The sequence below is a fragment of the Chiloscyllium punctatum genome, chromosome 4 (assembly GCF_047496795.1).
Source record: "Chiloscyllium punctatum isolate Juve2018m chromosome 4, sChiPun1.3, whole genome shotgun sequence".
NCBI classification, from domain to species: Eukaryota; Metazoa; Chordata; class Chondrichthyes; order Orectolobiformes; family Hemiscylliidae; genus Chiloscyllium; species Chiloscyllium punctatum.
Window position 1 is genome coordinate 131,022,236 of NC_092742.1, and position 27,998 is coordinate 131,050,233.

The following is a 27,998-nucleotide window of genomic DNA, read 5'->3' on the forward strand; positions in this document are numbered from 1 at the left end:
GGCTTCCTCGTGTTACTGACCACACGATCAGCTCAAAGAGACAAACACAGAAGTCAGACGTTCAGTGGACAGGCACATGACAAGTTTCAAAGACGTGAGTCAAAGCTGCTGAAACCCCATCCAACATGGAGCAGCACATGACACACAGCGGGAAGTGAACAACAGCTCGACAGACGCCCCTCCCCACCCACCATTCCAACTTGGGGCACCGCATAGGACACGCCGGGAAGGGAACAAAAACTCATCACACCCACCCACTCCCGAACGTGGAGCACCAATTGGGACACACCGGGAATTGAAAACGGCCCGACACAGATTCCCCTGAACATGAAGCATGACATGGAATCCACTGGGAAGTGGACAGAAGCCTGACACACACCGTTTTATTGTTTCTGAGCTTCACAATGCCAGCACTCAATACACTAGCGAGCCAAAAACCAAGGCCAGAGAAAGATAAAGAGGAACTGAGAAATTCATATTAAAGACAGAAACAGACAGTTAATTAACTGAGAAGATGTTGTAAAAATATATAGAAAAAGATTGGGTAGTGGGAGTAACTAGAGGATTGAACCCTTAGAGAGCAAAATTACAAGAATGTGTACATTAAATAAAGGTACTTTCAGATCAGCTGAAATACTTTGTTTCATCGAATTTTGAATCGGCTTCACAGAACATTTCAAGCAATATAAGCTGGGACAAGATGACAGACCAACATGGAGAGTTGCACAGACTATGCTAGTGAGACTCAGTAAACTGGATTATCTGCCCAGCATGGGAAGCATTGCTAACGTTTACTACCATATGGGAACGATACATACATTAAATACACACAGCAGGGGAAGGTTTCTATCTCCATTGGACCAGTATAAGGTGTGTGTGTGTGTGTGTGTGTGTGTGTGTGTGTGTGTGTGTGTGTGTGTGTGTGTGTGTGTGTGTGTGTGTGTGTGTGTGTGGTGGGAGGCATGGATTTGGGGTGGTTGAATATGAAAGTCATTGCTTGAGAGAAAATGCACTTGAAAGAAACCAGGTTAAATATGATCAACTGGCAGGGATTTGGATAATCGAAACAGAGAGATTGAGGGAAGTTTCATGGACAGATGAGTTATAGTGCTTAAGAATATTAAAAATAAAGGCATTGCCAAACACAATAGCGATATAGATCAGCATGGTCAGGAATGTCAGATGGATGGGATTTTGGGATGAATTCGAATCAGATTTGTTTCTGCAGGTTTCAACCCGAGAGTGCCAGCATAAGATTGTTGTCATCATTAAGTCTGTATTTCACAGATCAGGATCAAACAGCAGATGGGTTAAGCCATTGAAGTACATTCTGGAGCAGTGAGTAGTTAAAGTTAATAATCACCAGGGCATGGTGTCAGAAATCAACTCATGGCCAAAGGGATCACCAAAGTTGTGATTCATCTGTGTCAAACAACACCTGCAAGTTTCACCTCCCACCACCAAAACCCCCACCCCCCACCCCAAGCCGGCCTCAAGCCACTCACTACGCTGCTTTGGAAATATACTGCTGTTCCTTCACAGTCGTTGGTCCAAAATACTTTAATTCCCTCCCTATTGGCATTGTGGGTCAACCAACAGCAAGTGGACTGCAGCGATTCAAGAAGGCAGCTCACCCTCAACTTCTCAAAGGCAAATACAGATGGGCTATCAACGCTGGCCAGCCAGCAACACCCATGTCCCACAAATTAATGGAAAAAAAAATATGTTGGCCAGGGATGGGATGGAATTCCTGTGAGGAAATGGAGTTTGTAAACATAATAGATGACAATGATCTCCACAATACCAATGTTTAACAAGGGCGGAGAGACGATGGTTCACATCTGAAAGTGACTAAGTCAACATAGAGACCCATAAGTAATACAGCCAGATGCAAGGAGGGAGACAGGAATTGAACTGGATTCAAAGTATCACCAGGAACACTATTGGTGGCAAGAAGTGTAGACTATATGAAGGAACAGAAATGCAGTCATAACTGGTTTATAGAAACTCTATCTGGACAGTGAGACTTACCAGGGACACCAACGATAGACAGGAGAGGATAATAAACACATTGAATAATGCGAAGAGCAAAATAGATCCGCAATGATAACGATATCTGATCATAATATGTAGAAAGATACCAAACAGAATTGGATAAACCCCTGTCCATTGTTAGAACATTCCAGTCTGACGTTCTCAGATTCTGATCCATTGTTGGAACATTCCAGTCTGATGTTCTCAGATTCTGATCCATTGTTGGAACATTCCAGTCTGATGTTCTCAGATTCTGATCCATTGTTGGAACATTCCAGTCTAATGTTCTCAGATCCTGATCTCTCTTGCCCCTATCTCTGGAGCCACTGATCCCTGTTAATGCTGTCGGTGATGCTCCCACTGATACTGTTGAATAACACGTTGATGGAGCACATTTATCATTAAAAGATGGAAAACCTCCACTGGGATAATTACAATCCATGGAGACTGACATTAACCATAGTCACTGAACAATCAGATTCAGCTAACCCCTTCCTTACATCACATTTTATATCATAATAAAAGGGAATCTTTACTCAGTCTGGATGGAATGGATGAGGGTTACTGACGGACCGACTATAAATATTTCAATTTTTCTTTTTACCATTTCTTTGCATCTGGGAGAATTTCAAGAGGTGTGCAAGGCTGTATAAGTTTCACTCTGTTTATAATAGGAGACTGGGAAAAAAATAACTGACCAGCTGCATAAAATGTCTGGTGGGGAAATTTCTGGATACACTAACTCAAGGGAGAACGTGAGGATGGCTGATGTTGGACTTCAGAGTAGAGAATGTGGTGATGGAAAAGCACAGTCCTTCAGGCAGCATCCGAAGGGCAGAAGAATCCATATTTCATGTGTCAGCCATTGATCAGGAATGAGGCTTGTCGCCCTAAGGTGCTGAGAGATAAATGGGAAGATGATAGGAATGGGTGAATGTAGCTGAGAATGTCATAGGTAGATGAAGTTGGGGTTGGAGGTGATATGTCAGAGAGGAGATTGGAGCAAAAAGGTGGGAAGGAAGATGGGCAGGTAGGACAGGTCATGGGGCTATGCTGAGTTGGAAGGTTAACGTGTGGGAAATGAAAATGAACAAACTAGTAAAATCCATATTGATCCCGTGTGGTTGCAGGGTCCCAATGTAGAAGATGAAACTTTCTCCCTCCAGGCATCAGCTGGTTAAGGGGTGGTGGTGGAGGAGTCCCAGGACCTTGGCAGAGTGGGAGGGCGCGCTGAAATGTTTGGCCTTGGGGCAGTGGGGTTGGTTGGTGCGGGTGTCCTGGAGATGTACTCTGAATTATGCCGCATGTTAGCATCCTGTCTCCCCCGATTGGACGAAACAACATCGGGAGCAACGGATACATTACGTGCTGTGTCTGGAAGTGCAGGTAAAAAGTCCGATGGATATGGAAAGAATCTGTGGAGACTTGGGTGGAGGTGAGGGTGGGGGATGGGGATGAGGTGAGGACGCATGTTTTGCAATTCGTGCGTGGCAGGGGAAGGAGCTGCGATGGGAGAGTGTTTTTGTGTGGGGTGTTGACCTGATGAGGTAGTCACGGAGGGAACGGCCTTTATTAAATGCAGATAGGGGTAGGGAAGGGACTATATCTCTGATAGTGGGATTTGTTTGTAGGTGGCGCAAATGGGGGAGGAAAATACAATGTATCTGGAGGTTTGGTGGGGTGAAGGGTGAGGAATAGGGATGTTATTTTCCTGTTGCATTAGGAGGGGTGGGATTCGAAGGCAGGGGTGTGGGAAGTGGATAAGATTCGCTGTAGGGCATCGTCGACCATGTGGGATGGGAAATTGCGATTTTTGAAGAAGAGAGCCATCTGAGATATACACTGGGTTCAGAGTGTGGTGCTGGAAAAGCAGGCTAGATCAGACAGCATCTGAGGAGCAGGAAAATCATTGTTTTGAGCAAAGTTCCTTCAGCAGGAATCTGACTTTTGCCCGTAACATTGACTTTCCTGCTCATCGGTTGCTGCCTGACATGCTGTGTTTTCCAGACCACACTCTTGACTCTAATCTCCAGCACCTGCAGTACTCAGTTTCGCCTACTCACTAGGTTCATCCACTCCTGTAATATTGCCTTGAATTTTGTTCTCCCTGCTATAGTAAAGATGTTGTTAAACTTGAAAGGGTGCAGTAAAGATTTACAAGTATGTTGCTGATGTTGAGGTAGCGCGTGATATTGAGCTACAAGAAGAGTTTGAATGGGCTGGGGCTATGTTCCCTGGAGCGTTGAATCTGAGGAGTGACCTGACTGAGGTTTATCGCAGTGAATCCCGATGCTCCAAGCTGAGCAACGTCAATCACCAGGGAAATAACCAGAACAGTTATTCACATTATAACTAGATAATTACTCATGGGACAAGTTGCCAAAATATGCAAGTAGACTGAAGAATGGGACTGGCTAGAGGATTCAGAATTTGGAGGGTCCAATCACAAGAACGAGAGCAAAAATAAAGTCATTGCCATATCGACTGGAATGATTAGTTATGTCACATTCTCAAAGAACCAGCCCTGAGGAGATATCTGTTCAGCATGACGCACTGTGCAGACAAGGCTCGTATATTGCTGAAAACAACACTGCAATCGTTCCAACGTGGAGCACTGTGCGGACCATAGCAGTGCATTGATCTATAAACCCAGATCAGAAATGTTTTCAGCATGGAGCACTGTGCAGATCGGGCTGATGTACTGTACGATAAAAGCCACAATCTACCTAGAGTGGAAAGGTATGCAGACCACAGCAGTGCATTGATCTATAAACCCAGGTAAGACATGTGATCAGGGAGTGGAACGGTGTCCACCACCACAGTACATTGCTCAGCAACACTGTTTTAAATCACTGTCCAGCGTGTGGAAACTCGCAACCCATGCTGAGAGTGACAGAATGTGCAGCTCCCATCCATTTACAGCTCCATATCTACACTGTGTCATTATAAGGGGTACTGTGGGTGTTAACATGACAGCCAGAGAGCGATCGCCTGGGAATCAGTTTAAATACCAACAAATGGGAGGCTTTTGTCTTATAGACAGAAAGGGCAAAATTGAGAGACAATGCCATGGATGGATGTGTTCACAGGTTCCGGAATGTTGAAATGTAAACTCTTCAGCAGTATCCTGCAACATAAGCCAGTTTCCAGGAATGATGGGTGAACGGGATATTGGTGTGAGTTCAGATAATGGAGACTAATGGATGAGCAATTGTTCTGCAGCTTTGTAACTTAGAGAAGGATCAGCACAGACTTCGATTCGTTGGGCTGAATCTAAAAATGACTTGTCTCAGTGACATTTTCATTGAGTGTGATAGATGCAGTGTCTGCACAGGGTCGTGTTAGTTTCCTGGTACTACCTTATTGAACTCAACTCATTAACTACCCACCCCACCCCATGGTGTCGCTCTCATTCGATGCCAGCCCGATTCTCCCACCCATCATGGCTGGAGGTACTCCCCATCGCCCGGATATCCCTGGATAATGCATGATCCCTGGCACTGGTGCCAGCTTTAAAAGGCCAATGGACACATGGTTGAGCTTTCTCAGTTCAGAGCTGTCCTGCACAGTTTACCCCGAGTATGGCAGATAAAGGGCAAACATACGATGGTTTGTCGACAGGGGCAAGGAGGTTCTGGTTGATCGGCCAATACTGAGGAGGACCATTCTCTTCCCAGAGGAAACCACGCCACCAGTTCCACCGGGCATGGTCTAAGCTCACCATCCAGCTCAGTGCACTATCTGCGGTTTGAAGAAATGTCCAGCAATACAGGACTAGCATCAATAACCTTCCCCGTTCTGTCAGGATAAAGGTCACTGTATACTAACTGTCCCCTCACAGTCACTGTATGTCTGTTATAGCACCAACACCTCGAACAAGGCTCATGCACCACCACTCTTACTTTATCGCCTTCTCTATTTCTACCCACCTCCCCTCTCTCTCTCCCTTCACTACACCCCCTACACTAACAACATTGCATGGATACATTACTGTGGACTGACTCCCTCCGGACACATCACCATGTCTACCCTCCCCACCTGCACCAGCACTAACCGCAAGGCCACCCACTCCCACCCACACTCCCGCCCTCCCTTCCTCCCATTCCAGGATTAACAGTCTGGATTAGGACAGAAAGCTCCAAGCCGGGTGGTGGAGTGCACGATATCTGTTCCCTATCCCCCTCCCCCCGCCATGTGGAAAGGACCCTGGTAGGAGCCGGAGAGGACCAGGCCGCCTCGTGTGGAGATTCTGAAACATCCACGTCCCACCAACCAAGTAAGGAGCAATGCTCACTGAAGGGCAATTCTCACATTAAACCCACTGGCAGCTCCGTTCCCCCCGGCACAACTTAGAAGCCATGGCCCTGATGCCATCTCCCTTTTTGTGCCGAGCTGGTACAAATGGAATCCCCACGGTCTCGGTGTGTAGGATTGTTGGCTCACAACACATCATCACCACCTCTCCAAGGAAGGGAGCACGGAGACGCCCTCCTACACCTCTTCCCGTAAACCGTTCAGATACTGAAACTAATCTGTGATAGTTAATGCTCTCCCCACTTATCCTGACATCTTCAATAATATGTGCTCATATACACCCAGGGCCTTCTCTTCCTGCACCCCATTTATAATCGTACAGCCTATTTTATATTGTATTTCAATGTTATTCCTACGGAAGTGCATCACCTCACACTGCTCTGCATTGAACCTTATCTGCCATAAACCTGAAAACTACACTAACATGTGATTGTACTGTTGGAGTTCCACAGTGTCCATCACAAACTTTATAATTCTTCCAGGTATGGTGTCTGCAAACATTGAAATTGTCCTACAGTCTCACACCACACAGAAATACCGACTCACTCACTATTGTGATCAAGTGCAATACTAACAAACTCCCTGAAGATAGAATTAAATACTGACACACACCAGACAGAGTAAGTGAAATATTGACAAGAAAAACATGGAGCAAGAGAAATACTGACTGACACTTTATGTCTGTATTAGTTCCCGCGTATTAGTGAGTGTCTCTATGTCTCTGTATTAGTGTTGCGTTTATCTGTGTGTATCAGTGTGGGGTGAGTCTGGCAGTCTCTGTGGTGCTTAAAGTGATGTATTATCTCCCTGACACGAGTTCTGAGGAAGTGTCACCCGACCTGAAACTTTAACTTTCGTTTCTGTCCACAGATGCTGTCGGACTTGCTGAGCTTTCTGTTGCTGTCAGTCTCTGCTTCCCTCTCCAAACCACTGTATGGGTGGGACTGGAGGGTGAAAATCATCGGGAATTCTGTTTGGATGGGACCGAGGCAGGGAAGCAGCTCACAGCACAATCAACACACACAGACGTATACACACACACACACAAACACACACACAAACACACACACACATTCAGATAGACACACACATAGAAACAGCCACATAACGTACAGAGAGATAGATACACTCAGCGGCACACAGAGACACATATAGACACACATAAATAGACAAGCGCGGAAAGAAATATGCAGATACATGCTTGGGCATACAAACACGCATGGAGTCATAGAGTTACACTGGGTGTTTGGAAACAGACCTATCGGCTAATACAGTCCATGCTGATGATAATCTCAAACTAAACCAGTCCCATCTGAATGCGCCGGGACCATATTTTCCCAAACCTTCTCTTGTATTTGTACTTAACCAACTGTCGTTTAACCTTCGGAACTTTACCCACATCCATCACTTCTCAGGAGCTCATTCCATACATGAACCAAATGATGTGTAATCAAAATGCACTTCATGGGTCCTGGTCAGGTATACATGAGAGCTCTGTGGAAAGTTCGGAAAGTGAGTGCTGGGAATCTTAATGACATGTTATTATCATCAATAGCCAAAGGTGAGGTGCTGGAAGACATGAGGCTGACTAACGTGGTGCCATCATTAAATAATTTGGGAAGGAAAAGCCAGAGAACTATAGACCAATGATCCTGACATCCGTGGTGGGCAAGTTATTGGAGAGAATCCTGAGGGAAAGGACGTACATGTATTTGGAAAGGCAAAGACCAGTTAGGGATAGTCAACATGGATTTGTGCATGGGAAATCATGTCTCACAAACACGATTATTTTTGCTTGGAGAAGTAATGAAAAGGATTGATGCGGGCAGAGCAGTGCACGTGATCTATACGGACTTCAGTAAGGTGTTCAACAATGTTCCTCATGGTAGACTGGTTAGCAAGGTTAGAGCTCATGGAATACAGGGAGAACTAGCTATTTGGATACAGTACCTGTTCAAAGGTATAATGCAGAGGGTTTTGCTGGTGGGTTGCTTTTCATACCGGAGGCCTGTGACAAGTGGAGTGCCACAACGTTTGGTACTGGGTCCATTGCTATTTGTCATTTATATAAATGATTTGGATATGAACATAGGAGGCATGATTAGTAAGTTTATAGATGACACCAAAGTTAGAGGTGCAGTGGACAGAGAAAAAATGTTAACTTAGAGTATAACGGGATCTAAATCAGATGAACCAATGAGCTGAGGAGTAGCAGATAAAGTTCAATTTAGATAAATGTGAAATACTGCATTTTTGAAAAGAAAATCAAGGCTTGGCTTATAAATTTAAAGTTAAGTTCCTGGGAAGTGTTGCTCAACAAAGAGATCTTGGGGTGCAGGTTTATCGTATTTGGAAAGTCGAATCGCAGGTATATAGGATAGTGAAGAAGGTGTTTGATATGCTTGGCATAGTTGGTCAGTGCATTGAATGTAAGAGTTGGGAGGTCATATTGTGGCTGTACAGAACATTGGTTAGGCCTCTTTTGAATACTTCATGCAATTACGGTTGCGATCGTAGAGGAAGAATGAGTGAAACCTGAAAGGATTCAGAAAAGATTTACAAAGATACTGCCAGGGTTGCGGGTTCTGAGATTTATGGAGAGGCTGAGTAGGCCGGGTTTATTTTACCTGGAGCACCAGCGATTGAGATGTGATCTTAGAGGTTCCAAAGTCACAAGTGGAATGGATAGCATGAATAGCCAAGATCTTTTCCCCAAGGTAGCACGTTCCAAAGCTCGAGGGCATAGGTTGATGGTAAGAAGGGAAAGACTTAAAACGTATCTCAGGAGCAACTGTCTTACTTAGAGGGTACTGTGTATGTAACGAGCTGCCAGAGGAAGTTTGTGGAGGCTGGTACAATTACAACATTTAAAAGGCATCTGCATGGGCACATGAAAATGAAGCGTTTTGTGGTTATGGGTCAAATGCTAGCAAATGGAACTACATTAATTAAGGACATCTGGTCAGTAGGGACAAGTTGGATAGAAAGGTCTGTTTCCATGCTGGACAGCTCTATGACACTATGTCTTCTGTTAAACTTTCTCCTGTCGTCTTAAAATTACCTCCAGTCTTCAAATCCACCACCCTAAGGAAAGGACACCTGCCATTCAACATTGTCTATGTCCCTCATTGTTTTATAAACCTCTATAAGTTTGATAAGGTCTCAACCTTCTATGCTGCAGTGGAAAAGGTCCCAGTCTATCGAGGCTGTCCTCATAACTTAAACACTCCATTCTCAGCAATATCCTGGTGAATCTTTTCTGAACCGTCTTCAATTTAATAATATCCCCAATGTGACTGGGTGACCAGAACTGCACACAGTACTTCAGGAGAGACCTCACGAATGTCCAGCACAACCTGAAGATAATGTTCCAGCTCCTGGACTCAAAGGTCTGAGCAATGAAGGCCAGCAAGTCAAACGCCTTCATACCCACCCTGCCCACACATGATGCAAACTTCAAAAAAATATACCAGAACCCCGAAATCTCTCTGTTCTACAACACTACCAATGGCCTGACATTGAATTGTATATGTCCTCTCGTTGTTTGTTTTACCAAATTCTGAGAGCTTGTAATTATCGAAAATAAACTCCATCTGCCACACCTCAGCCAAGTGAGTGATACTACCGGGGTAGAAAGGCTGGCAGGTAGTTGGCTGCCTTGGATAATTTCGTGGTTTTAAGAAGAGGGCAGTCCCACATTACAGGCGGAAAAGAGTGATTGATGTTTTTAATCCAGAAAGTATGCTCTTTCTACATCGCTTGCGTTCAGTGATGAGTATCTATTCCAGATCCTTTATAGTGCAGAGTGTGTCTGCAGGATGTATTTTCCTCATATTGCAGATGTCAGAAAATAGCCAGTTAAGGTGGAAATCATAGCCAAATAATTAAAGATCTTCATAGTTTACCTCGAAGGCAGAGCACCTAAACTCAACATCCTATATTTGAGGTGAGCATCTTTCATCTGTTAAACAATGTAATTCTTTGAACTGTGTAATTCAGTAAAAGTGAACTAAATTTTAATGAATCCACAACGAGCTGAAAGCTGACATTTGAAATGTGACCCAAAATCTGGGCATGGTTTAAGTCTTATGTAGTGGATAACGCCCATGCGTCTGAGCCAGTGCTCTGTGTTAGATTCCAATACCTGAACTTGCGTGGTAGCGCCTCTCACTCTGGACCAGAAGATCTAGGTTAGAGTCCTGCCTGTCAAGGAGATATGTCACAGTATTTAAAAACAGTCTGATGAACAAACACACAGTAGAATAATGTTGCAGCTTTAGGGATTGTTGCCAAGTAGTTGTGTTGTCCCTACCTCTGACCCAAAAGTCTAGATTCAAATCCCACAGAGGTGGCTGAACAAGTTGATTAAAATGGTTTTAGAACAGTGACTTGATGAAAAAGAAAGAAATGTCAAAAATTAATTTCAAAATTTAGGCCCGGGATGACTGAAAACATAGCCATTCGTGTTGATTGGTGTCACATTTACACATTCTAGTGCTCTATAAAATCATGAAGACCATGGATAGTGTGAATAGCCAGGGTCTTTATCCCAGGGTAGCGAACTCCAAAACTAGAGGACGTAGATTTAAGGTGAGATGGTCAGAGGGAGGTGCAGCTATGCAATGAGATGCCAGAAGAATTGGTGGATGCTGGTGCAATTACAATATTTAAAAGGCCATCTGGATAGGGACATGAATTAGAAGGGTAAAGAGGGATATGGAACGACTGCTGGAAAATGAAACAAAGTTAATTTGCGACATCTGGTTGGCATGAATGAGTTGGAACAAACGTTGCACTGTACAACTCTATGATTCATTGATGCAATTAATTATGATCTCTTTATAATCTTTTGTGACATTCTTCACCTTCCACGATATAACTAATCTTGGTGCCATCCATAAATGTGCTCACGATACCTTCTATTATTTACATCTAAATTACTGATATAAATGACAACCAAAAGTGGATCCAGCACCAATCCCTGTGGAGCGCCGCTGGTCACAAGCCTCCAGTCCAAATGACAACCCTCCTCCACTACCCTCTGTCTCCCGCCAATAAGCAGAAACACACACACAGAGACGTATAGAGACACAGACACAGTTCTGTCTTTAAGGCAGAGATAGATATGATTTTATTGATAAGTGGATAAAGCGGGAGAATTTTGTTCCGAAACATGTCGGCCATGATCGAACAGCTGATTAGACTCGATGGACCAAACACTCTAGTTCTGCACCAATTTCGAACGCTCTATGGTTTACGCTATCGGAAATGTCGACCCAACAGAGCAGTGGAGAAGAGTTTGATAAATACTTTCCTGAACAGAGTCAATGGGAATGTGGGATAGGTTTGAGGGGCTGAATGGTCCATTTATTTCCTATTCGTTGTGCCCTCATGTCTAAAAAAAGAGAATGTAACTTGTCGTTAAGATCATACACTTTTTAATTTAGAGGTCCCCCCATTTAAGATTGAGATAAGGATCTTTCTATCGCCTTCGGGTTGTGCTATCTGTGATACACTCATCCCCAGGGTGTAGTGAAGACTGGGCCATTGAAGATATTCAAGGCTGATCTTGATTGACCTTTGTTGGACAGGGGAGTCAGTGTTTATTGGAAATGGACAGGAAAATGGGTTTTCAGCCGCAAACAGACCAGCCATAATCGTTATAAACTGATAGGCCCGCTGGAGTTCCTAACTCATATGTTGTTCTCTCACTGCACCCCTTGAGCCTGTTACAGAGGGAGAGGAAGACCACATTCAGACAGTCAGTATCGCTGCAATGAGGCAGGAGGAGCCCATTCTGCCTTAGGAGATACACAGGAATAGAATTAAGGATTCAGTCATAGTGTAATATAGATGTACATCAGGGAAACAGACTCTTTGGTCCAATTCATCTGTGCCAACCAGATGTCCTACAGTAATTTAGTCTCATTTGCCAGCATTTTGCCCACATCCCTCCAAATAATCCCTTTCCATACAATCATCTGATTTTGTTAAATATTGTAATCATACCAGCCTCCAAAACTTCTTCTGGCAGCTCATTCCATACACACACCATACTCTGTGTGAACAAGTTGCCCCTTTGGTCCCTTTGATATCTTTCCCATCTCACACTAAACCTATGCCCTCTAGATATGGACTCCCTTACCCAAGGAAAAAGACATTGCCTATTTACCCTATCGATGCCACTCATAATTTCCTAAACATCTATGCGGTCACCTCTCAAAGACAAGAGTTTATTTTAATGTGCAGTGACTGCGACAACTTTTCAACACAACACCAACAGCCAAAAATGAAATTAATGATTAAGATTATTGTTGCCTTGTTAAGGGGACGCATGTTAATCAGGCTAATAGGAAATCTCCCCTCTTCCTCAGTGTCTGTAGGGTGGAAATTGAGCACATGACTGATATTGCAGAATGGTTCTATTGCTGCATCTGAAAGACAGCATTTTTGACAGGCTAGCGATCCCCCCATATCTTAGTCAATATTCTGTGGTTATTTTTAAACTCTCAGGGATCAGGAACATTGACAGTACGAACTCCACCTGATCATCTGACAACAGATGGCCTGAAAGAGGATCACTGAGATTAGCAACACATCAACAACCAGCTACACAGCAGCAGGAGGCCATGCAACCTTTCTGGGCATGTACACAGGAACAGGGAAGCTCTGGTTAGCTACCAGGAAATACAGAATAGAGATTATTATTTATTTTCAGTTTGGAAAGCAGTCACTAGCGGAATTCCTCAGCGATCAGTGTGGGGTTATCAACAGATTGCAATCTAGATTATTGGTTTGGATAAAGGGGCTGAATGGACTGGAGCTCAATTTGCTCAGACACCAGAATAGTCATTCAATAAGATGTCAAGTGGTGACATGGTGTCTGCAATGGGATACAGACAGGAGAGGGTCGTGAGCAAACCTTCAGCAAAACAAAATGCACAAAGTCGGTGAAGGGAAGTTTTTGTTTTGGAGGAAGCATAAACCCACCAACACTCTCAAACAAAAACTAACAAACTTAAAAGACTTAGTACATCTCATGGACAAAACCAACTTCGTCTACAAAATTCCATGCTAGGACTGCCAGAAACACTTCATAGGACAAACAGGAAGAAAGTTAGCCACCAGGATACACGAACACCAGCTAGCCACAAAAAGACACGACCCTCTCTCCCTCGTAGCCAGACACAATGAGAAAAAAAAACACCATTTCGACTGGGACAACACATCTATCCTGGGACAGGCTAAGCAAAGACATGCCAGAGAACTCCTAGAGGCCTGGCACTCCAACCACAACGCCATAAACAAGCACATAGATCTAGATACCATCTACCAACCCCTCAGAAAACGAACAGGAAATGACATCACCACAAATCCTCGGAACCCCATCCAGGAGAAAGATATAAATAGAAAGCAGGAGACAACAGCTTCGCTTCACTTGGAGGTCGCCGCTGATGATATTACCCAGCCAGGTAATGAAACGTCTGGATATCAAACCTACAGCTCAACGAGAAAACCTACACTCCATAAAACAACAATAAACTATGTAACTGGAGGCAGAATGCAGAACTCGGTGGTACAAAGGGATTCCTGTGTCCTGGTACGTACATCACATTATGTTAGTCTGTAGATGCACATGTGATTTGTAAAATAAATGCAGTGAAACTTTTTTCTTGCAAAGAGTATTGGGTCTGATGTTAAGGATGATTTACTGCATCTGTACAGGCTGTTGCTGAGACGACATCTGATGTACTGTGTGTGGTTGTAATTCCACTGAAGTGAAAAACAAAATGTTTTTGAAACTTTTCAAAGATGTGTCTCTTTACTCATTCTTGGGATGAAGGCATTATGTTCTGTACGATTAGATGTTTAGGCCTGAGAATGAGAAATGTTCTTATTGACCATATAACATTTTCAGCCAGTGAAAACCTGATGAATACTTCATCTGATAAGAGAGAATAGACTGGGGAAGTAATTTAAGATGAAGATATATTCATTTAAATGCAGATATTATGAAGATATTAAAAGTTTATTTTTAAAAGTATATCGGAACATGTAAACACATCTTCAAATCTAATGGGGCTATTTGTTACGGAAGTATTGGCTAGGCATACGACAGCAGCAATGATGTACTAAATGGAGAAGGGAATGCAATGGAGTCGTACAATTCAAAAACTGTCCAAAGAGACCTCATTTGGTCCATTCTGGGGCTCGATAATGTTATTGTGTGATTCAACTCAGAGAGGCAGGAAATCTTTTCTTCCTGAAAAGGAACAATCTGCTGCTCCCTCCTTCTCCTTGTTCCTCTTCACAGCAATGTATGTGAGCTGAAAACTCCTCAGTCATCTTTGCCACTCATGGAGGATTCCTGTTGAGGATTCACTAGAATCGCCCCACTGCCTGAAGTAAAGAGAATTCAGCAACATCACCTATTCCAGGAAATGATTCCATTTCCAGTAGCTTGTAAGAACAGAATAGCTCCATAAGCTGAATGATATTTTGAACAATCACTAATGTTTCCTTTCATCATGAGTTCAATTAATATTTGGGCACAGTTCTTCCAAATTAACGCTGTGCCGACATTTTGTTGTTCTACTCGTAGACACCAACACCTACCAACAGGTGGCGCTAGACCCGAATCCACAACGAGGAAACAAAATTACGCATCTACTAAGAAAATTACACAATTCTAGACAATTAAACAAGACGGAATTCTAGAAAATGAAACCCGACGGGACCAGCACCCCACGATTGTACAGACTACCAAAAATCCATGAACCAGGAAACCCCCCCCCCCCGCCCCCCCCCCCCCCCCCCCCCAGACCTATCGTCTCACTACCCGGAACATCCACTAACAGACTGGCCAAAGAACTACACACAACACTGAAAAGCCTAGTAGAAGAGTCACAGCACTCCATCCACTCCACCCAGGAATTCCAAAAAATCATCAAAAATATCAAAATAGAGGAAGACAAAGGAATGATCTCATTCGACGTAATAGCACCTTTCACCTCCATCAACATCGACCTGGCAAAGAAAACACTTACCACACTTTTAGAAGAGACCACCACACACACACACACACACACACACACACACACACACACACACACACACACACACACACACATACAAATACCACCATCAATTACATTACCAATGAAATCATCATGAAGCTAGTGGACCTGTGCCTCACAACCCACTTCATTTTCAACATCATAGTTGACAAACAAACCAACATCACACCCATGGGATCTCTGCTATCAGGATTCATTGCAGAAGCAGTAATGCAAAGACTTGAACAAACAGCCCTACCAACCAGCAAACCAAAAGTTCTTGGTCCGCTATGTAGATGACACCTTTGTCATCACAAAACGGAACAAGATAGAAGAGACATTTAACATCATCAACAACACCCTCACAGGCATAACGTTCACCAAGGAGGAAGAAACCGACAACAAACTCGCATTCCTGGATGTCACTGTTGAAACAAAAGCCAACAGAGAATTACAAACCTGCGTATGCAGAAAACCGACAAATACTGACTAAATACTTAACTACACCAGCATCCATTTCAACACACACAAACGAAGCTGCATCAGAACACTGTCCCACCAAGCCACCACACACTGTAGCACAGACGAACTTCGGAAAATACAGGAGAACAACCTATACAACGTAATCAAGAAGAACGGATACTCAAAAACTACAGTGCCCAGATTCCTCAAGAACAAACAACGACAAGCAGACCAAACACAGCCAGAAACCCTAACCACCTAACCATACATCAAAGAAGTTTCAGAAATGACAGCCAATGTACTAAGTCCCCTCGGAATCTTAGTAGCACACAAACCAACCATCACTCTCAAACAAAAACTAACAAACTTAAAAGACCCAGTACAACCCATGGGGGAACAAAACGTCATCTACAAAATTCCATGCAAGGACTGACACAAGTACTACGTAGGACAAACAGGAATAAAGATAGCCACCAGGATACACGTGCACCAGCTATCCATAAAAAGACACGACCCTCTCTCCCTCGTAGCCCCACACACGGATGAAAAAAAAACACAATTTCCATTGATACAACACATCTATCCTGGGACAGGCTAAGCAAAGACATGTCAGAGAATTCGTAAAGGTCTGGCACTCCAACCACAACGCCATAAACAAACACATATGTCTAGATGTCATCTCTCAACACCTCAGAAAACGAACAGGAAATGACATCACCACAAACCCCAGGAACCACGTCCAGGAGAAAGATATAAATAGAAAGCAGGAGACAAAAGCTTTGCATCACTTCACGTCGCCATTGATGATATTACCTAGCCAGGTAATGAAACGTCTGGATATCAAACCTACAGCTCAGCGAGAAAACCTATGTAGATGCAACTACTGGTTAGGGATAGTCAACTTGGTGTCTTGCACGGGAAATCATTTCTAACAAAATTGATTGCGTTTTTTGAAGAGATGACAAACAAGTTTAATGGAGGCAGTGTGGTATACGCTGTCCATGCAATCTTCAGCAAACATTCGACAGGATTCCACATGACTGACAAGTTAGTGAGCTTGAATCATTAATGGATCCGAGATAAGCTCGTCACTCCACTACAAAATTAGATGGAATGTAGGAGGCAGAGCGTGGTAGACGACTGCTTTTCAGACTGGAATCCTGTGGCCAATGGTGTAACACAAGGTGCTGAGTCCACTGCTTTTATTTATACAAATGCATTGGATGTGAATATTTGCCTGTTTATTATATTTACAGATGACATCAAAGTTGGAGGTGCAGTGGCCTGGAAGGTTTGCTTTGGAGTAGAATGGGACCTTGATCAGAGGGGGAATGGGCCAAGGAGTGACAGATGGAGTTAAATTTAGATAAATGTGAAGTGCTGCATTTTGCAAAGGTAAAATACGGCAGACACATACAAATAATAGTAAGGTCATGGCGAAAATAGTGGGAAGTTGTGTGTGGAGTCAGAGGAGATAGGGAAGCACGAGAATAATATTTTTCGACAGTATTGGGCGGTACAGTGGCACAGTGGTTAGCACTGCTGCCTCACAGTGCCAGACACCTGGGTTCAATTCCCACCTCAGGCAACTGACTGTGTGGAGCTTGCACATTCGCTCCTTGTCTGCATGGGTTTCCTCCGGGTGCTCTGGTTTCCTCCCACAATCCAAAAACGTGTAGGTTAAATGAATTGGCCGTACTAAATTGCCCATAGTGTTAGGTAAAGGGGTAAATGTAGGGGACTGGGTCTGGGTGGGTTGTGCTTTGGTGTGTCGGTGTGGACTTCTTGGGCCAAAGGGCCTGTTTCCACACTGTAATTAATCTAATCTAATCAGTTAACTATAGAAAATGAAAATGTTGGCGAGGAAGATACAGAGATACTTGCATCCAGACTAGAAGAGATTGAGGTTCACAAGGAAGAGGTATTAGAAATAATGCAGTGTGAAAATAGACAATTCCCCTGGGCCGGATGGGATCGATCCTAGTATACTTTGGGAAGCAAGTGAAGGGATTGCCGAGCCTTTTGCATTGATCTTCAACTCACCATTTTCTACGGGAATAGTGCCTGAGGACTGGACGATAGCAAATGTGGTTCCCTTGTTCAAAAAGGGTAGTAGAGACAACTCTGTTAATTACAGACCAGTGAGTCTCACTTCACTTGTTCTTAAAGTGTTGGTAAAGGTTATATAAGATAGGATTTATAACCATCTAGAAAAGAATAATCTGATCAGGGACAGTCAGCACGGTTTTGTGAAGGGTAGGTCGTGCCTGACGAATCTTATTCAGTTTTTCGAGAAAGCAACCAACCAGGTAGATTAAGAGTAAATCGGTTGATGTGGTGTATATGGATTTCAGCAAGGCATTTAATAAGGTTCCGCACAGTAGGCTATTATACAAAATGTGGAGGAATGGGATTAAAGGATTCATAGCAGCTTGGATCAGTAATTTGTTTGATGAAAGAAAACAGAGGGTTGTAGTTGATGGAACATGTTCATCTTGGTCTCTAGTTACTAGCGGCGTACCGCAAGGATCGTTGTTGCGTCCACTGCTGTTTGTCATTTTTGTAAATACCTGGATGAGGGCTTAGAAGGGTGCGTTAGTAAATTTGCGGACGACAGTAAGGTCAGTGGAGTTGTGGATAGTGATGAAGGATGTAGTTGGCTGCAGAGAGACATAGATAAGATGAAGAACTAGACTGAGAGATGGCAAATGGAGTTTAATGTGGACAAGAGTGAGGTGATACACTTTGGATGGGGTAATCGGAATGCAAAGTACTGGGCTAATGGTAAGATTCTTGGAAGTTCAGATGAGCAGAGAGATCTCGGTGTTTATGTGCACAGATCCCTGAAAGTTGCCACACAGATTGACAGGGATGTTAAGAATGCATACAGTGTTTTGGCCTTTATTAATGGAGGGAGTCAGTTCCGGACCAGGAGGTTATGCTGCAGCTGTACAAAGCCCTGGTACGGCCACACTTGGAGTATTGTGTACAGTTCTGGTCACCGCATTATAAGAAAGATGTGGAAGCTTTGGAAAGGGTGCAGAGGAGATTTACTAGGATGTTGCCTGGTATGGAACGAATGTCTTACGAGGAACGGCTGAGGGTGTTCTCGTTAGAGAGAAGAAGGTTCAGACGTGACTTAATAGAGACATAGAAGATAATCAGAGGGTTAGATAGGGTGGACAGGGAGAGCCTTTTTCCAAATATGGGGACGGCAATCACGAGGGGACACAACTTTAAAGTGAGTGGAGATAGGTATAAGACAGAGGTAGTGTCTTTACTCAGAGAGTAGTAAGGGTATGGAATGCTTTGCCTGAAACGGTAGTAGATTCGCCAAGTTTAAGTGCATTTAAGTCGTCATTGGAAAGGCATATGGACGTATATGGAATAGTGTAGATTAGATGGGCTTCAGATTAGTATGACAGGGCGGCGCAACATCGAGGGCCGAAGATGCAGCACCTTACCAACCTTTAATTCGAATGGATTTTCAAAAACATACTCTTCATTAATCCTAGTTTCGTGCAATTCTGCATGTTCACCAGACGCCCTGTTCCCTAGTACATCTGGAAGTTTGCTTCTGTACCTTCCTCACGGTGATGGACTCAATGTCTTCCTCTTAGCTGGCAGATGGTTTCTGACAGCCAGTGAATATTTCGGAGGAGATAATGAAAATATTAACAACTCCTGCCTGTAATGTTCCCGAATTAACCCAGTTCCCCTGATGGTGAGTGTCAGCACAGTCCTGTCTCTGGTGTGAGTTTATAGGTTATACTGGTGGAGGGGACACAGATCAGTGACCACATCATTTTTGAAAGGTTCACAGTTTACGTTTGGAATTGGATCAGCTTAGAAGAATATTCCTCGAAATCCCAGGGAGAATAGTACAATGCCCAGCCCTTCCCCGTGTAGAGAGGTTACCATCTTTTTAGGCTCAGCTCCATTTGTTTCCCATGTCCCTCAACACGCGAGAAATGCAGTGTTCAGAATGGGGTCACCAGACCCTCGGGTCTCTCTGAATGGCTGCAGCAGCTGATAATACACAAACCCGACGAAAGCATCCACTGAACCTCCCCTTACTGTCTAATGACAGGCGCAAATCAAAACCTCTCTCACACACAGTGCACCCATTTTGTGTTGAAAATGTTTCTCTTCCTGGCTGAGAAAGCCGTTACATCTCTGCACAGTCCCACATTAAGAGTCCCTTTCTCTGAAGAAGCAGTTGACAATGTAATATTACGTTTTTCTGTACCACAGCAATTATAAGGACAACATCAGTATTAACAATGGAGTTAATCATCACACTCCGAGAAGAGAGATAGAGGTAATATAATTCATTTTAAACAGGGGCATATCAAGATTGACGTGACATTCAGGAATAAGGGGAAAAGAGGTTATGTTAGAAGAAGCTACCTTTTTATTTTCCTTCTACTTCATCATTAACTGTCCCTTTGTTTGCATTTCAGTTCATTCCCTGTATCTCTCTCTCTCTTTTTCTCCCTCTTGTTGGACATTTCTCCATCCATTCAACTAACCTCCCCTTCACTCATCCAGCCATCCCTGGTAGAAACAATATTATTTCTCAGTTGTTTTACTGTTGATGTTGAGTCACTAAACTTGCAACTTTATCTGTTTTGCTCCTGACAGGAAGGATGTTCAGTAACTTGAAAGGGCTCAGAAAAAAATACAACATGATTAAAAGGGATCGAAGGGACAGCTTTTTCACTCACACAGTGATGTGTGTATGGAACGAGCTGAGAGAGAAAGTAATGGAGACGGATATTATGACAACATTTAAAAGGTATCGAGATGGGTATATGGATAGTAAGGGGTAAGAGATATATGGGCCAAATGCTGGTAAATGGGATGCATTTATTTAGATCTTCTAGTCAGCATGGATGGGTTGGACTGAAAGGTCTGTTTCCATGCTGTACATCTATATGACTTGAAAACTGTGCCTGTTATAGAAGAGGTGGTGATGGAGGTTTTAAAACACAAAGGTATGGAAAGCCCCAAGACCTGATTAAATGTATCACAGGACATTGTGGGATGCTAGGGAAGAAATTGTAGAAAGCAGAGCAAATGTACTTGTACCATTGACAGCCATGTGTGATGGGCTGGAAGAGTGGAGGGTGGAATAGTGGACAGTGAAGGAGGTTTGCTAAGATTACAAAGGGATTTTGATGAAATTGGTGAATGGGCTGAAAAACTGTGGATCGAATTCAATCTGAATGAATGCATTTGGTAAAACGAACAAGGTAGAGCTTATACAATTAATTCTTGGGCCTTGGTTATTGTTGTAGAGCAGAGGGACCACCGGCTTCAGGTGCATAATTCTTGAAGCTTGCATCACAGGTCCTTGTTCTTTCAAGAAGGATATCTGCCCATCCTCACGTGGTCTCCACGACATACACACAGCAAAGGGTTTGTCTCTCAATTACCCTCTGGACAAGCTGTTCAGTTCATGGGCAGCTAGGGCTGAGCAAGAAAAGCTGCCCAGCTAGAGACACCCACATCCCATACCTGATTTAAATCATCCATTTGGATGGTCCCACTGGAACAGTGCTGGGACCAGGGGCCTGGCCAATCATATGGACAGGGCTTTAAACTGGCAGAGAGGATGCAGGGATAGGGTTCAGGTCAAAGGAGCTTCACAAAGAGAAAAGATGAAGCATCGGAACACCATGGGAATGTGGCTGAAGACCAGCAGAAAGGGACAGGAAGGGATAGAGTTTAACTAAAACTGCATATTAGCGAATAGGGTTGTGACAGGAAATTGTGGGAAAGAGTAAATTATGTATTTTTTGGAATGCACAACGTCTCATCAATAAGGCAGATGGATTTGTGACACAGTGATAAAAGAGATTTAAACACCAGGGAGACATGGTCACAGGGCGAACAAATGGTTCACCGCCTTGTGGGTAGTCAGGGAAAATGGACAACTCTAACAATAATGAATAACAAAGACATTACAGAGAAAGCATTTGGCCTTAGATCATGAAGTAGAATCAGTCTGAATGTACGTTCTGGCTACTACTTGTCAAGGACACAAGCAGCAGAACAGTTTCAGGCACTGAACAGCATTTCATTGCTCATCACTGCATTAAACAGGAACTCACTGGAATTTTTTTAAAAAGGCACTGCGATAATTTTGGAAAATTTCAATATTTGCATAATCTGGAACAATCACACTGACAACTGTGATATTGGAAGAAGAGTTTGGAGATTTTTTTTCAGCGTCTTTTTGAATAATTCATTGTGCAACTGGCTAGGGATGTGACTATCTCAGATCGACAGTTGTGTCATGAAACTTAGTAAATGAGAAATGTCACCTGGAGAGATCCTCCGGGAAATTCTGATAAAGTGCAGTTTAAAGGAATATAAAGTTTTAAAGTGAATGAAAGAAAGGACAAGCTGCAACTCGAAACAAAAATAGCCAAGTATATGAGCTTGAGGGAAGAACTGACCAAGGTAAAGAGGCAAAACAGACTAAAACATGTGTCTGTAAATGAACAGTGGAAAACATTTGAAAGAACAGTGTAAAACACTCATTGAAACAGACAAAGCCTCAGCAAGAAATTCACATCCGTTCCTCACTCAGTACAAAATGTATCGTATTAGGTTATGAGGCTGAGAAAATCACCAAATGTACTCAAAATCCTGAAAAGAGAGAGTGTTTTTGGAGTACTTTTTAAAGAGATTGCCAGCAGGAGGATGGCAGTGGGAAGGGGAATAATTGTCAGGGTTTATTGACACAACAGGAGCAGGGAGAGTTGAAGGTGCTGGAGGTGGTGAGAGTGTTAAATATAGTGGTCAGGGCCTGAACAGTGTTCCAAAGGCAGTACGGATTACAGCAGCTGGAGGGATTTGCAGAAGTAGGGAGGGACATACGTATTTTTATGTATTCATTCATGAGATTGATCAGCAATCTTTGCCCCATTGCTAATTGCCCAGAGGGTAGCTCAGAGACAGCCATATTGCTGGAGGTGTGGAATCAAATGTCGGCCAGACCAGTTTTAAATATTTGATGCCCTTTCCTAAAGGAGGGAAGTGAACCAGATGATTTCTTCCGACTGATCAACAATGTTTTTATGGTGGTCCCACCGATGCCTTGTACAGCCACAACATGACGACCCAACTCCTACTCTCAATGCTCTGCCCAATAAAGGTAACCGTCCCAAACGCCTGTTTTACCAGCCTGTCTACCTGTGACACCATTTTCAAATAATGGTGTACATGCATCCCTAGGTCACTGATATACAATACACAGGGCCCGAACATTATCTGTACAAGTCCTACCCTGGATTGTTTCACCAAAATCAAACTCTTCACATTTATCTAATTAAACTCCATCTACTATTCTGCAGCCAATTATTCCAGCAGTACTGTTAATCCTGTTGTATCAGAGATAACCTTCCTCACTGTCCACTTTACCACCAATTTCAGCGTCACCCATTTATCCAAATGACAACCAACAGTGGACCCACTGCACCGCTGGTCACATGCCTCCAGTCTGAAAAAAAAACAACTATCTCCCATCACCCTCTGTCTACTACCATCAAGCCAATTTTGTAACCAGTTCACTAGCTCCTCCTGAATGACATATCCTTTTCACACTGATCTGAGCTTATTACCCAGTTTACCATACGGAACTTCGAACACACAACAGTTCAGCACAAGATCCTTCAGCCAAGATGCCATGCTAACCATTTACCCGACTGTACGATCAAACTAACCTACATTCCCTTCATTTTACTATCATCCATATGCCTATCCAAGAGTCTATTAAATATCCCTAATGGATCTAATGTTACTACCACCATTGTCAGTGCATTCCAACCACCTACCATTCTCTATCCTCTTATCCATCCTTCATTCACCTTAAAATTATGACGCCTTGTAATAGCTATTTGTGCCGTGGGAGCAAAAGTTTCTCACTATTCACTCTCTCTGTGCCTCTCATCATCTTGTTCACATCTATCAAATCGCCCTGTCCCCTTCTTCACTCCAGTAGGAAAGCCTTGTCTCCCTGAACCCTTCTTCAAAATACATGCGCTCCATTCCAGGCAGTATCCTGGTAAATCTCCTGTGTATGCTCTCTAAAACTTGCACATCCTTCCTGTAAAGAGGGGACCAGAACTGAACACAATATTCCAAGTGTGATCTCACCAGGATGCTATAAAGATGCAGTAAAACCTCATGGCTATTAAAATCGATCCCCTTGCTTAGGGAAGCCAACACAACATATGCCTTTTTAAGAACCCAATCAACATGTGTGGCAACTTGAGGGATCTATGTCCATGGACTCCATGATCTTTCTGTTCCTCCACACTGCCAAGTATTCCGCCTTTCACCCTGTACTCTGTATTCAAATTCGACCTTCCAGAATGAGTCACTTGAACTCCATCTGCCACTTCCAGCCCAGCTCTGCGTCCTATCAATGTTCCATTGCAACCTACCGCAACCCTCTATATTACCCAGCACTCCACTAAACTTCGTGTGATCGGCAAACTTACGAACCTACTCTACAACATCCACATCCAAGTCATTTATAAAAATCACAAAGAGCAGAGTCCCAGAACTGATTGTTACACAACACTACTGGTCACTGAGCTCCAGGCTCAATATTGTCCATCTGCTGCCATACTCTGTCTTCTCTGGGCCATCCAATCCTCTATCCAGACTGATAGATTTCCCTATTTCCCGTGCCTCCTCATTTTCTCAATGAGCCACCACGTATTCTGGCATATCCTCAAAGAATTCAATAAGGTTTGTGTGGCATGGACTGTCCCTCACAAACCCATGCTGACTGCATCTAATTTAACTATGGTTTTCCAAGGAGTCATAAATCCTATCTCTCAGAGTCCTCTCCAATAATCTGTACACCACAGACATAAGACTAAATCTGTAATTCCCTCGATTCTACCTCCTTAACATGGCCCGGACTCGACCAATATTCCCTACTCTGCAATGCCCCAGAATGGCACTGGATGGTGGTGGGCGTTACAGAGATAGGGAGGGATATAAGTGCGGGAGGACTTTGCAGATATTAGGAGGGTTTCAGTGCCAAAAGGAGGCTTCAGTAATTGTAAGGTTTCATGGTGATGAAGGCATTTGAGAAGGGAGGGGGGATTGTAAGGAAATGAGGTGTTTTACAGTTTAGGTGTTTTGTTAGGATTGCAGGAGGTTACTAAATTGGAATGTGTTTAAGCACTGGAGGATTTTACATAAGCACGGAGGGGTTGCAATGACAGGAAGAGGATTCAGAAGCTGGAGAGTTTGGGGTCTGAACGAGGTTACACAAATGGCAAGAGTTGTCAGAGGTGGAGGTGTTTACAGAGACAACAATGGTCTGATCTGGAGTAGAGGACCCAAATTGGGAGCGGTGTGGGGACTAGAGGAGTTTTCACAGGGAGAGAGGAACATAGACCCACAGGAGGTTACAGAAATGTAGACAGCTATAAGGCTGAAAGGGTGTCATGGAGTTGGGAATGTTGGGAGGGATGGAGAAGTTTACAGTGATAAGGATGTTTGTAGGACAGGGCTGGATTACACAGACAGGGAGTGTTTTAGGGAGCTGAGCAGATTGCAGAAATAAAAATGTTTGTCTCGGCTGGAGGAACAAACAGAATTATGGAGGGAAGTCGTGCCTGAAGATGTTTATTGATATAGGAAGGCTTAGGTTCTGGAGGTTATTTAGACATGGAGGCTGTGGAATCTGGATCTTTCTTCAGAGATTTGGGTAGCAAGTTTGGTTGGAGACAGTTTCACAGATAAGGGAGCAGTGCACAAACTAGAGGAAGTTCCTGCGGTAGGGAGTGTTGGGGGGTGATGTTTGCACAGATATGGGGGTAAAGGCTGGAGAAGGTTATGGAGATGAGTAAATGTTTGGAGATACAGGAGGAGCTTACACTGACAGGGTGGGTGATAGCGACAGGAGGATGTTACATAGTTAATTGGTCTTGTAGGAACAGGACCGCGAGAGCCACAGGCATTGGAATGGGTTCTACAGATCTGGAGTGCTGCAGGGACCTGAGAGGATAACACAGATAGGGATGGTGGTAGGGTCTCCACAGTCTGATGGCGTTTTAGGGACTGGAACAGTTTATGTGGATAGGGAGGGGTGTAAGAGCTGCAGGAGTTTATGGAGAGTTCAGAAGTTCGAGCAGTTTACGGAGGGATGTTTCTTGGTCAGGAGTACTTTATAGTTCGTGACGGTTGTGTGGCCTGAGTAAGTTAAAGAGAGGGAGAGTTTTTGGATCTGGAAAATATGCCACTAATAGAGACGGTTCAAGAGACTGAAGCAAAAATGCATGGAGAAGGTTACACAGATAGTGATTGATGTAGGGACTGAAGGTGAATAAACAGATGTCGAAGGTTGTATTGTTAGAGCTTACATTTTAGGGACCGGTGTAGAGGTTTACACAGATAGGGAAGGTTATGCTTTTGCAAAAGCTTACACTGATACAGTATTAGGGAGTGTTTAATAGACTACAGAGGAGCTCAGAGAGAATGTTTTATGGGGAGTGGAGGAGATTACAGACACAGATATGGCTGTCGGGTTGAAAAAAGCTTCTCCAGATCCTTAATGCTGTAAGACTGGAGGGAGATTATAACAGTGAGTGTTACCAAGACTTAATTACTTTACTGATATAGAGCAGGTCTCAGCACGTAACTGTCAAAGGGAAGTTGAGAGAGTCCAGATGATTTTTCAGAGATACAAATGTTTACGGGAGTTTCAAGAGGGAACAATGATTGGGAGTGCTGTACCAAATGGCAATAGTTATAGCGAGGGTTCTAAAAGTAGGAAAAGATGACAGTCATATCGATCTTTGAAAGGACTGGTGAAGCTTATAGAGAAAAGGTGTTTTAGAGTCTGGAGGAGATTACAGTGTTAAGGAGAATATTGTGGATGAGGCAAGGTTTAAGAGACCGGGATGGTTGACAGGGCTGGGAAAGATCCGAATGGAATCTCCACAGTGTGGAACCAGTGTATTCGGCCCAACCAGTCCATTCCAACCCTCTGAAGAGCCTCTGATCCAGACCCACCCCTCTACCTATCCACTAAAGCCTTAATTTCACATGCTGAACTTACTTAAACCACACATTCCTGAATATTACAATCAATTTATGATGGCCAATCCACTGATCGTGCAAATATTGGACTGTGGGAGGAAACCAAAGCACCCGGAAGAAACCCACACAGTCGGGGGGAGAACATGCAAAGATCTGGCAGACAGTTGTCCAAGGCTAGAATTGAGACCAGGTCTCTGACGCTGTGAGGTTGCAGTGCTAACCACTGAGTCACCCCTGTGTCTGATTACACAGAGCACTGCAGACATTAGACCGGTCCCGAAGTTCAAAAGTATTTATTGGAACAGGAGGAGAATGTAGTTAGGAACTGGAGAAGGTTTCTTAGATGGTGATCATGAGAGGGACTGGAGGAGGTTAACGCAATAGGGAGGGCTGTGGATTCTCGAGACAATTAGAGGTAGGAACGGGTGGGGAGACTGGATGAAGTTAGTCTTACTCAAAGTTGTATACACTGGGTGAGGTTATCGAGTTATCAAGGATTCTATGGGCTGGTTGAGGTTACGGACAGAGGCAGTTGTGATTTGAAAGTTGTTATAACAATTGAGAGGATATTTCAGACACATGGGTGGTTTTTGTGGTTGCAGGATGTTCGAGAGCTAGGAAGGCTAATACTGACTGAAAGTAAGGAACATTGTAGTGATGGGAGTTAGTCGCAGAGACAGAGAAGATTGGAGAGCGAGAGGGCAATGTTACAGACCTCGGCAACGTTCAGGTGGCTTCAGAACGTTACACAAAGGGAGGTTGGGCAGGAAATTTTGTAGGAACTGGAGGACTCTGTACAAAGAGTGAGGTGAAATGGATGGTGGAAGCTTAGATGTAATGAGGTGTTTTGGACAGGATGGAGGAGTGCTGTAGTGACTGGAGAAGGCTACAGTGACATCATGTGCTAGTGAGGCTGGAGGAAGGAACACTGATGACGAGGTCAGTAAGGGCTGGATGTTACAGACAGAGTGGGCAGTAGGTGCTGGACAAGAAGACAGACACAAGGATGTGTAGCGTTTTGGCGATAGTGGGCATAACACTAGGTTTCGAAGTCATTTT